Raw genomic sequence first — 10,330 nt, 5'->3', positions numbered from 1 at the left:
GAAACTTGAAGCATCTAATGAATCTGCTATGCGGGTAAGTGCTTTTTAAAAAGTGAACAATTTCTTAGATTTATTTTTATCTTAGAAATTTTGTCACATTGGTTCTCCAATTAACAATGAAAATGATATGATTTAAAATTTACTTTAAATACACACAGACCCAGGGCACCTGGTGGTTCAGTTGGATAAGTGTCTGATTTTGGATCAGTTTGTGATCTCCCCATCCTGGGAGGGAGAGTCAGGCTCTTTGAGCCATGGGGAGTGTGCTTGTCCCTCTGCCCTTGCCCCTGCTCTCTCTCTCTCTTGCTCTCTCTCAGATAAATAAATACATAAAACACACACACACACACACACACACACACACCTTATTTTGCCAGTTACATCTCTCAGTGTCCAGGGTATTTAAACAGAAACTACTTCATGTTTTAGGAGGAATTTAGTGATTGAGCTGAACAGAGCTACCCAGTTTCCTAACTTCTAATGTGATACTCAAATCACTAAATTAAGATAATCTTTTTAAAAATAACATGGGGGAAAACAGCACAAATATTTAGCAAGACACTTACAGAGCTGTTTAGAATTATTAGAGCTGGATATTCATGAATTTAAATAACTGAATAATATGTAAGTTATGTTGCTACTGCTTATAAGAGGAATCAAAGCTTGGGATAAACATTATTCCTTGATAGACCTCAAAACCACCAGATTTCCAGAGATTTATTTTTTGGGTAATTATCTCAAAAGATGAGTAATGCTCTATAATGTGACATACACTAGACTATAAAATAAGATGCATAAGTAACCCAAATTAGGCAGTTGATACCCAGATGATGATTTTCTATGTTGGAGCTTGTCACATTCAGGCAATACAGTGTTAAGTGTTAATATAGCATTAAATGGTTAAGAAAGTGGGCTCTGGAATCAGACTTCCATTTTTTAAAAATTAATTTATTAATTTATATATTTATAAACATATATTTTTATCCCCAGGGGTACAGGTCTGTGAATTGCCAGGTTTACACACTTCACAGCACTCACCATAGCACAAACCCTCCTCAATGTCCATAACCCCATCCCCCTTTCTCCCAGCCCCCCTCCCCCCAGCAACCCTCAGTTTGTTTTGTGAGATTAAGAGTCACTTATGGTTTGTCTCCCTCCCTATCCTGTCTTGTTTCATGGATTCTTCTCCTAACCCCTTAAGCCCCCATGTTGCATCACCACTTCCTCATATCAGGGAGATCATATGATAGTTGTCTTTCTCCGCTTGACTTATTTTGCCAAGCATGATACGCTCTAGTTCCATCCACGTTGTCGCAAATGGCAAGATTTCATTTCTTTTGATGGCTACATAGTATTCCATTGTGTATATATACCACATCTTCTTGATCCATTCATCTGTTGATGGACATCTAGGATCTTTCCATAGTTTGGCTATTGTGGACATTGCTGCTATAAACATTCGGGTGCACGTGCCCCTTCTCAGACTTTCATTTGATTTTGTTCTTGCCCCTTACTGTGTGACCTTCAGTAAAGTACTTGACCCATGTAAGTCTCAACTTCCTCATTGTGAAATACAGAGTACCTGTGCCTGTTTCGTAGGTGGTACTGAAACAATTGATGTAATTATGTGGAATCTGCTAAGCACACTGTCTACTAAGTGCTTTGTGGCTTTCTTAATGGCTCCTTAGCTTTTGGAGAAAGATTTACAGCTCCCTGTTTATAGCAGCCTTCATTCATGGAGCGGCAGGGGGCTACAGTGTATCTCTGCCCATTCTATTGATTGTGACAGTCAGAAACCCGGTGAGCAGTGAGTAGGGGATTGTCCTTAAATGCACTGATCAAAACTTCTCAAGTTCGCACCTTGAAATAAGATGCTTTTTATTTGCTTTTTGTAAAGTGTAGCATTCACTTCTTGGCTTTGGTGGGTATTTTAAATCATCTACATTTGCCCATCTTTTTTTTAATTACTCTGAATCTCTGACTAATCTCAGTAGAGATATGTATTAGCAAATTAAATCTGATGGAAATGATTTATCTTTTTGGAATTTAAGCTATAGAGAATTCCTCATAGATTATTAACTTTCTGGGAGAGAAACTGTAATATGAACCATTAGAAATTGAATGTATTTTTGTCTATTTATATAAAGAAAGATAATTGTTTTTTAAACTTTTCTACTTTGGAAATTTGGATTAAAAATTATGCATTATTAACTAATTTACATACTATAGTAGGGATAAATTATTGTTTTAGTTTTTATAGAAAATCTGAGATAAACTTGTAGTCCTTCAGAGTTGATCTAAATATGTCATCTCATTGTACGGGGGTGGAATTCCATTTCGGGAGTAGATGAGAACTTCTCTCATTCATCTTCAGAACTGGCAACAATGTATGTAAAACAAAATATAGGTGATAAAGAGAAATATTTTGAGTTAATTAAAATAGATGTGAAAGCTGTTTACAGTTAATATATACAATACAGGGGCACCTGGTGGCTCAGTGGGTTAAAGCCTCTGCCATCGGCTCAGGTCATGATCCTGGGGTCCTGGGATGGAGCCCCACATTGGGCTTTCTGCTCAGCGGGGAGCCTGCTTCCTCCCCTCTCTCTGCCTGCCTCTCTGCCTACTTGTGATCTCTGTCTGTCAAATAAATAAATAAATAAATTTAAAAAATATATATATATATATATATACACACACAATACAAATGGGTTAGTATGTGTGGGAAATTAGAACAATGCCTGGCATGTAATAGGTCCTTTATATATCCTGGTGATACTGTTATTATACTAAAGGAAAATGCAGTTAAATAGTAGAATAAGAAAAAGAAGGTTTTCTAAAATTTAGTGGGTAAATTTTGACTTGGTCTTTGATAACGCTTAGCAAAAGTTGCTATTAGAATAAAAAAAAAATGTAGGGTCCTAATTACTGAGTGTAAGTGCTGGTATACTTACTGAGTTTGATATTTTTTATATGATTGAGGAAATGGGGATGTACCATTTATCTTTCAAAGAATTAACAACCCATGGGGACCCCAAAAGATAGCAAGTATATTCTGCTCTTCACTGTGATAGGTTATTTTATTTGTTAAGTGTGGGGTTCCTGGCTGGCTCAGTTAGTAGAGCATATGACTTTTGATCTCAGGGTTGTGAGTTGGGCATGAAGCCTACTTAATCAAAAGGAAAAAAACACAACACATTGTTTGTTCAGTGTAACCATAGTTGACAAACTTACTGAATCCATATACCAGGAATGTGTAACATGTTTGAGAATTTTGGCAGCTAGACCTGTAGGGATTTGACTTTCTGTCTAGTACGTGGTCAATATAAAATAGTTTGTTTTCCTAACACAACTTTACAATTGCTATTTATTTATTAATTTATTTTAAAAAACGATTTTATTTATTTGAGAGAGAGAAAGAGAGAGAGAGTACTAACAGGAGGGAGGGTCAGAGGGAGAGGAAGAAGCAGAGTCCCCACTGAGCAGGGAGACATGGGGCTCCATCCCAGGACCCTGGGATCATGACCTGCTGAGCCAAAGGCAGATGCTTAACCGACGAGCCACCTAGGTGCCCTGTGATTGCTATTTAATATGCAAGAGGCAACAAACCTGGTAGATAGAAGTGATTCTTAACATTTAGGTAGTGCTTTAGAGTACACAAAGTGCCATCACTCACATTGCCTCGTTTTCAAGAGACAGGCTGTACAATTTCCGTTTCAGCTGTGATTCAGAGAAGTTGCTCACCCCACATCCAGCTAGTGGGAGAAGCTCGAGATGACTGCTCTTTTTACCTCATTACAACTTGTGAGCCACCGTGCTTAGATGCCTGGCAGCCACACCTACAAACAGTAACAGCTTTAAATAGTCTCATGTCACTCAGTGACTTTTTCTGTGCTTGCTTTCCACTTGAAACCACAGGGCAGATACTTAACTTCCTCCCTTAGTATCATCGGAGGATGGAGGACTGAAAGCCTGGGGAAGTGGAGAGCAATGCCCACTCCCTGCCCCCACCTCCCCCATTTTAAAAGAATGCATTGGCATCCAGGTAGAACATGGGAACATTAAGGGAGGAAGTGGCAGATTGTTAATATCTATAAAGTCCAGGAAGCTGCCATTAAGGCAGATTTGGCATTTTTTAATAGGATGGTCATTTAATGGGAACCTTTTTTTGGAGTCCTCTGCAGCCACCATATTTGTGTGTTTTTTGAACTTCCCAGTCACACAGGCAAGTCAGGAGAGCTGTTCTTGGCTTCCTAGCAGTGAATTTGGCCACTACCTCATTTACTCTAAGAATGACGCTAGAGTTGTCACTTATGTTAAGGACCTGTTCGTTGGATACACTGAGAAGCTTGCTCTCCCCTTATTCCACTAGCTATGGTTGCCCTCTCAGTTTTGCAGAAAATCAAACTGAAGTGCAGATAGTTTGGTAGGACCGTCGGAGATAAGTGGCAGAGTCTGGAAAAATTTAATGATTATATATTACTTTGCTCTTACAGAAGCCACAGCTCGGGAAAGCAGGGTCTCTGAGTCAAGGAGTTCTAGAAATGTTCTTCATCTTCTATAGCTTCTTAGACCCTTTTCACTACAGGCAGCTCCTTCCAGAGGCTCTTTTTTTTTTTTTTCCTTTTTTTTGACACTGCTTTCTATCTTCTTCTTGCTGTTGTTTGTTTTAATTTTAATTTTTTAAAAAAATTTTTATTTAAATTCTAGTTAGTTAACATATAGTGTAATATTGGTTTCAGGAGAATTTAGTGCTTCATCACTTACAACACCCAGGGCTCATCACAAGTGCACTCTCTTACCCATCTCACCCATCCCCAACCCACACCCATCAACCCTCAGTTTGTTCTCTGTAAGGGCCTACTTAGCCTGAGGGAGCCATTTTGTTGTTTATGCAGTAAACTTAGATTGACCCTGCCCCTCCCAGAGGAACTTATTTGCAAAGCCCAGATACAAGGGTGGGTCAGGTCAGGTGGAGACATCCAATCAGTGGGGCAGGCATACTGTCTCCCTAGCTACCAAGGAGATTGGGTCCCGCCTTATGCCAGTTCTGACCAAGGTGATTGGCTAGTTCAAATATCTACTAGGGTGAATTGTAATTCAATTGGCCACCCGTGTGTGACCTAGCATGACTGTGCAGTTTTCTCTGTGTGTTAAAATCTCATTGGCCAGCTGTGTGTAGCCAGGCTCAACCACATGGCCTTTGCTCTATAAAAGTTAGTCTGTGAGGCTGAGAGGGGTCGCCTCTTTGTAAGAAAGAGGCCCTGTTTGATTAATTTGATCAGTTTGATTCTTGATGCTTGGCGTGAAATAAAGCTTTGCTTGACCTTCTCTTTGTATCAGTCTCGCTCTTTTGATTACGGACCCTAACATTCTCTATCGTTAAGAGTCTCTCATGTTTTCTTCCCTTTCTTATTTTTTTTCCCTTTCCCCTATGTTATCAATTTCTTAAATTCCACATTGAGTGAAATCATATGGTATTTGCCCTTTATTTGGTGTTTGTCTTTTTCCGACTGACTTAGTCTCCCTTCTTATACTATATTAAAAACATTTTTTTCACATTTTCCCATTGACTTGATACAAAAAGTACATCAGTTGTCTTATAGAATTTACCCCATTTTGCATTTTTTTTTTGTTTGTTTGTTCTCTTCGTGATGTCACTTAGCTTGATCTGTTGTCCCTTGTATTTCCTAATAGGAGTTAGTTTAGAGGACTGATTAGATTGAAGTTCAGCTTTTTGGGCAAGAATACAACAAAAGTTGTTCTGTGTGTTTCCGACTGCATTGTATCAATAGGCACACAACGTCTGGCTGTTCCTGTCTGAATCTTTAAAAATTCAGTCTGAGTCCACAAATAGCTGGCTAACACTTCGGACTTCACTGTTCTTACCCACTTGCTCTCCACTTAAAGTGAGGCATGGGCCAGAGATTTCAAGTGATACGAACCTCCACTGCCAAAATGTGCTTTGAAAAAATGGATTTGAGGCACCTTCAATGGAAGAGGAACATATATAATTAGAACATCAAAATATTGTAAGGAGGTTGTGGAGGGGAAGAGGATGGGAAGCCACGGTGGGGCATGAAGATTGAATAGCAGGTGGAAGCTGGAAGGTGAACTAGTCAGTTTCTATCCCTTACAATGTCCATAATTTACCTAGATGAAGCACACAAAGTTGCTTTAATCTAGTTGGATGTGTCAAGTTCTGTCATACACGTGGCTTTGTGAGGGCTATGGGAGCTCAGCAGAAGGAATTACTAATTTCTGATGGGATAAGGAATTCCTCAGAGGATATGATATTTGAATTGGATTTGAAGAAGGTAAACGGGTTTCACTGGGTAGAAAGGAGAAGAAAGAGAATTCCAGTCTGTAGAAATAGCTTGAACAAGATTCAGAAGTATTTTGAAGTGTACGATGTATTCAAGGAATGGCAGGAGTTTGACTCTCAAGAAGCACATAATGCATGTCAGGGGGGACATGTCTCATTTTATCATGCTTCACAGGTTGTGTGTTGTTTATAAACTGAAGGTTTGTATGACCCTATGTTGAGCAAGTCTCTTGGTGCCATTCTTCCAACAGCATTTGCTCACTTTGTGTGTCTGGGTCACATCTTGGCAATTCTCACAATATTTCAAACTTTTTCATTATGACTACATTTGTTATGGTGATCTGTGTTCAGTGATTTTTGATGTCTCTGTTGTAATTGTTTTGGGGCACCATGAACCATGCCCATTTTAAGATGGTGAACTTAATTGATAAATATTGTGTATGTTCTGATTGCTTCACTGGCCAGCTTGTTCCATTTCTCTCCCTCTCTTTGGGCCCTGTACCCCAAGACACAACAATATTGAAATGAGGCCAATTAACCCTGACAAGGGTCTCTCTATGTTCAAGTGAAAGGAAGAGTTTCATGTCTTTCACTTTATTTTTTAAAAAGATTTTATTTATTTGACAGAGAGAGAGATTATAAGTATGCAGGCAGAGAGAGGGGGGGAAGCAGGCTCCCTGCTGAGCAGAGAGCCCGATGTGGGGCTTAAGGTGGGGCTCAATGCAGGGCTTGATCCCAGGACCCTGAGATCATGACCTGCGCCGAAAGTAGAGTCTTAACCCACTGAGCCACCCAGATGCCCCTTTCACTTTACTTTTTTTTTTTTTTAAAGATTTTATTTATTTATTTGACAGAGAGAAATTACAAGTAGACGGAGAAGCAGGCAGAGAGAAAGAGAGGGAAGCAGGCTCCCTGCTGAGCAGAGAGCCCGATGCAGGACTCGATCCCAGGACCCTAAGATCATGACCTGAGCCGAAGGCAGTGGCTTAACCCACTGAGCCACCCAGGCGCCCCCATTTTTTAAAGATTTTATTTATTTGTTTGAGAAAGAGAGCACAAGACAGGCTGGGAGAGCAGAGGGAGAGGGACACGCAAACTCTGCACTAGCGTAATACCTGACGTGGAGCTTGATCTCAGGACCTTAAAATCATGACCTGAGCTGAAATCAAGATTTGGATGCTCAACCAACTGGGCCACCCAGGCCCCCCTTATTTATTTATTTCAGAGAGAGCGAGAGTGAGAGAGAGTGTACATGCACACATGTGAGCAGAGGGTTGGGCAGAGGGAAATATCTCAAGCAGACTGCAAACTGAGCACAGAGCCCCAGGTGGGGCCCAACCCCATGACCCTGCAACTACACCCCCGAGAAGCTAAGAGTTGGACACCCAATGAACTGAACCACCTAGGCACCCCTATTTAAAAATTTATTTTTTTAAAAAATTTTACCTATTAGTAATCTTTGTACCTACCCACCATGGGGCTCAAACTCACAACCCTGAGATAAAGAGTTGCATTCTCTGCTGACTGAGCCAGCCAGGTGCTCCATATCTCTCACTTTAAAATGAAAGCTAGAAATTTTTAAGCTTAGTGAAAAAGGCAAGAGAAAATCCTAGATAGGTTGGAAGCGAGGTGTCTTACACCTGTTAACCAAGCTATGATTGCAAAGAAAAGTTCTTAAGGGAAATTGAAAGGGTTATGCCAGTGAATACATGAATGATAAGAAAGCAAAAACGCCTTATTGCTGATATGGAGAAGGTTTGAGTCATTTGGATAGAAGATCAAATCAGCCACAACATTTCCTTATGCCAAACCCTAATCCAGAGCAAGTCCCTCTTCTGCTTCAATTCTGTGATGGCTGAGAGGTGAGGAGGCTGCTGAAGAAAAATTAGAAGCTGGTAGAGGTTGGTTCATGAAGCTTAAGGAGAGAAACCATCTCCATAACAGAAGTGTAGTGCAAAGCCGCAAATGCTGATGTAGAAGGTGCAGCATGTTCTCCAGAAGATCGAGCTCAGATCATTCATGAAGGTGACTACACTAAGATAATTCAGTGTAGATGAAACAGCCTAATCTTGGAAGGAGATGCCATTTAGGACTTTTGTAGCTAGAGAGGAGAAGTTAATGCTTGGCTTCAAAACCTCAAAAGACAGGCTGATTCCCTTGTTAGGGGCTAATGCAGCTGGTGATTTTAAGAAATTAGGCAGTGCTTATTTGCCATCCCAAAAATCCTAGGAGCCTTAAGAATTATGTGAAATCTACTCTGCCTGTGCTCCATCAATGAAACAACAAAGCTTGGATGACATCACATCTGTTTACAACATGGTTTACTGGGTATTTTCAGCCCACTTTGAGACCTACCATTTGAAGGAAAAAATTCCTTTCAAAATATTCCTCCTCACTTGGCAGTGTGCACCTGGTCACCCAAGAGCTCTGATGGAGATGCACAGTGAGATTAATGCTTTCTTCATGCCTGCTTACACAACATCCATTCTGCACCCTGTGGATCACAGGGTCATTCTGACTTTCAAGTTGTATTATTTAAGAAATGCATTTCATTAGGTAAAGCTGGCACAGATTGTGAGTACTCTGATGGATCTGGGCAAAGTAAACTGAAAAATTTCTGGAAAGGATTCACCATTCTAGATGTCATTAAGAATGTTCGTAATTCATGGGTAAAGGTCAAAATAGCAATGTTAACAAGAATTTGGAAGAAGTTGGTTCCAGCCCTCGTGGATGACTTTGAGGGGTTTCAGAATGCCATGGAGGAAGTAACTGCAGATGTGATGGAAATAGCAAGAGGACTAGAATTAGAAGTGGAGCCTGATGTCATGATTGAATTATTGTAATCTTAGGATAAAATTTCAACAGATGAGAGGTTGCTTCTTATGGAAGAGCAAAGGAAGTGGTTTTTTGAGTCAGAACCTACTCTTGGTGAAGATGCAGTGAAGATTATTGAAATGACAGTCAAGGATTTAGAATACTACGTAAACTTAGGTGACAAGGCAGTGGCAAGATATGAGAGGCTTGCCTCTAATTTTGGAAGTTCTACTTTGAGTAAGATGCTGTCAAACAGCATCATATGCTACAGAGAAATCATTCTTGAAAGGAAGAGTCAATGGATGGGGCAAACGTCACTGTTTCTGTAAGTGCCACAGACACCCCAGCCTTTAGCAACAACCATTCTGATCAGTCAGCAGCCATCAACATGAAGGCAAGATTTTTTACTAGCAAAAAGATCACAACTCTCTGAAAGCTCAGATGATGATTAGCGCTTTTTTAACAATCAAGTATATTTTAATTGAAGTATGTACATTTGTATACATAATGCCATTGCACACTCAGTAGACTACAGGATAGCATAAACATAACTTTTATATCCACTGGAAAAGCAAAAAAATTCATTTGACTCGACTTACTGCAATGTTTGCTTTATTGCCATGGCCTGGAATTGAACCTACAGTAAATACTTCAAGGCACATCAGCACATGGAAATGAAACTTAAAAACATAGAAAAACAACTTAAAAACGAGCTGGAGGACCAGATTGAGAATAATTTTAAAAGCCATATTAAGGAGCTTAAAATTAATTCCTGTGGCTAATTAGAATTAATTAATCAATTAATTAATTATGCATTTATTTTAGAGAGAGTTGGAGGGAAAGGGCAGAGGGAGAGAGAGAATCTCAAGCAGTGTTGCTGTTGAGCTCGGAGATCAATGTGGGGCTTTATCTCACCACCCTGAGATCATGGCCTGAGCTAAAATCAAGAGTTGGATGTTTGACTGAGCCACCCAGTCACCCCTGGAACATTTTTGAAGAAGAAACATTATAAGATTTATATTTTATGAAAGGTAACTTTGTTGGTAGCCTAGAGAATAAGTAACAGCAAGTAGAGAATGACCCATTAGAAGGCCAAGTTAAATGTTTAGGACTTTGAGAAGGGAAGGGAAGATATGAACTCAAGACATTTAGTGGTAAAATGGAAAAGCCTGAGAAATAATTGAATATGAATTT

The 10,330-nt window shown here is 39.8% G+C and overlaps 1 pseudogene; it reads left to right on the top strand.

The window, feature by feature from the left end:
- The first annotated feature begins 6,227 nt into the window (after nt 1-6,227).
- LOC122890387 lies at nt 6,228-9,686 on the top strand (annotated as a pseudogene).
- Nucleotides 9,687-10,330: the final 644 nt, after the last annotated feature.

The sequence above is a fragment of the Neovison vison genome, chromosome 11 (assembly GCF_020171115.1).
Source record: "Neovison vison isolate M4711 chromosome 11, ASM_NN_V1, whole genome shotgun sequence".
Classification (NCBI taxonomy): Eukaryota; Metazoa; Chordata; class Mammalia; order Carnivora; family Mustelidae; genus Neogale; species Neogale vison.
The sequence above is the reverse complement of the archived record's forward strand: the minus strand, read 5'-3'. Positions and strand labels throughout refer to the sequence as shown.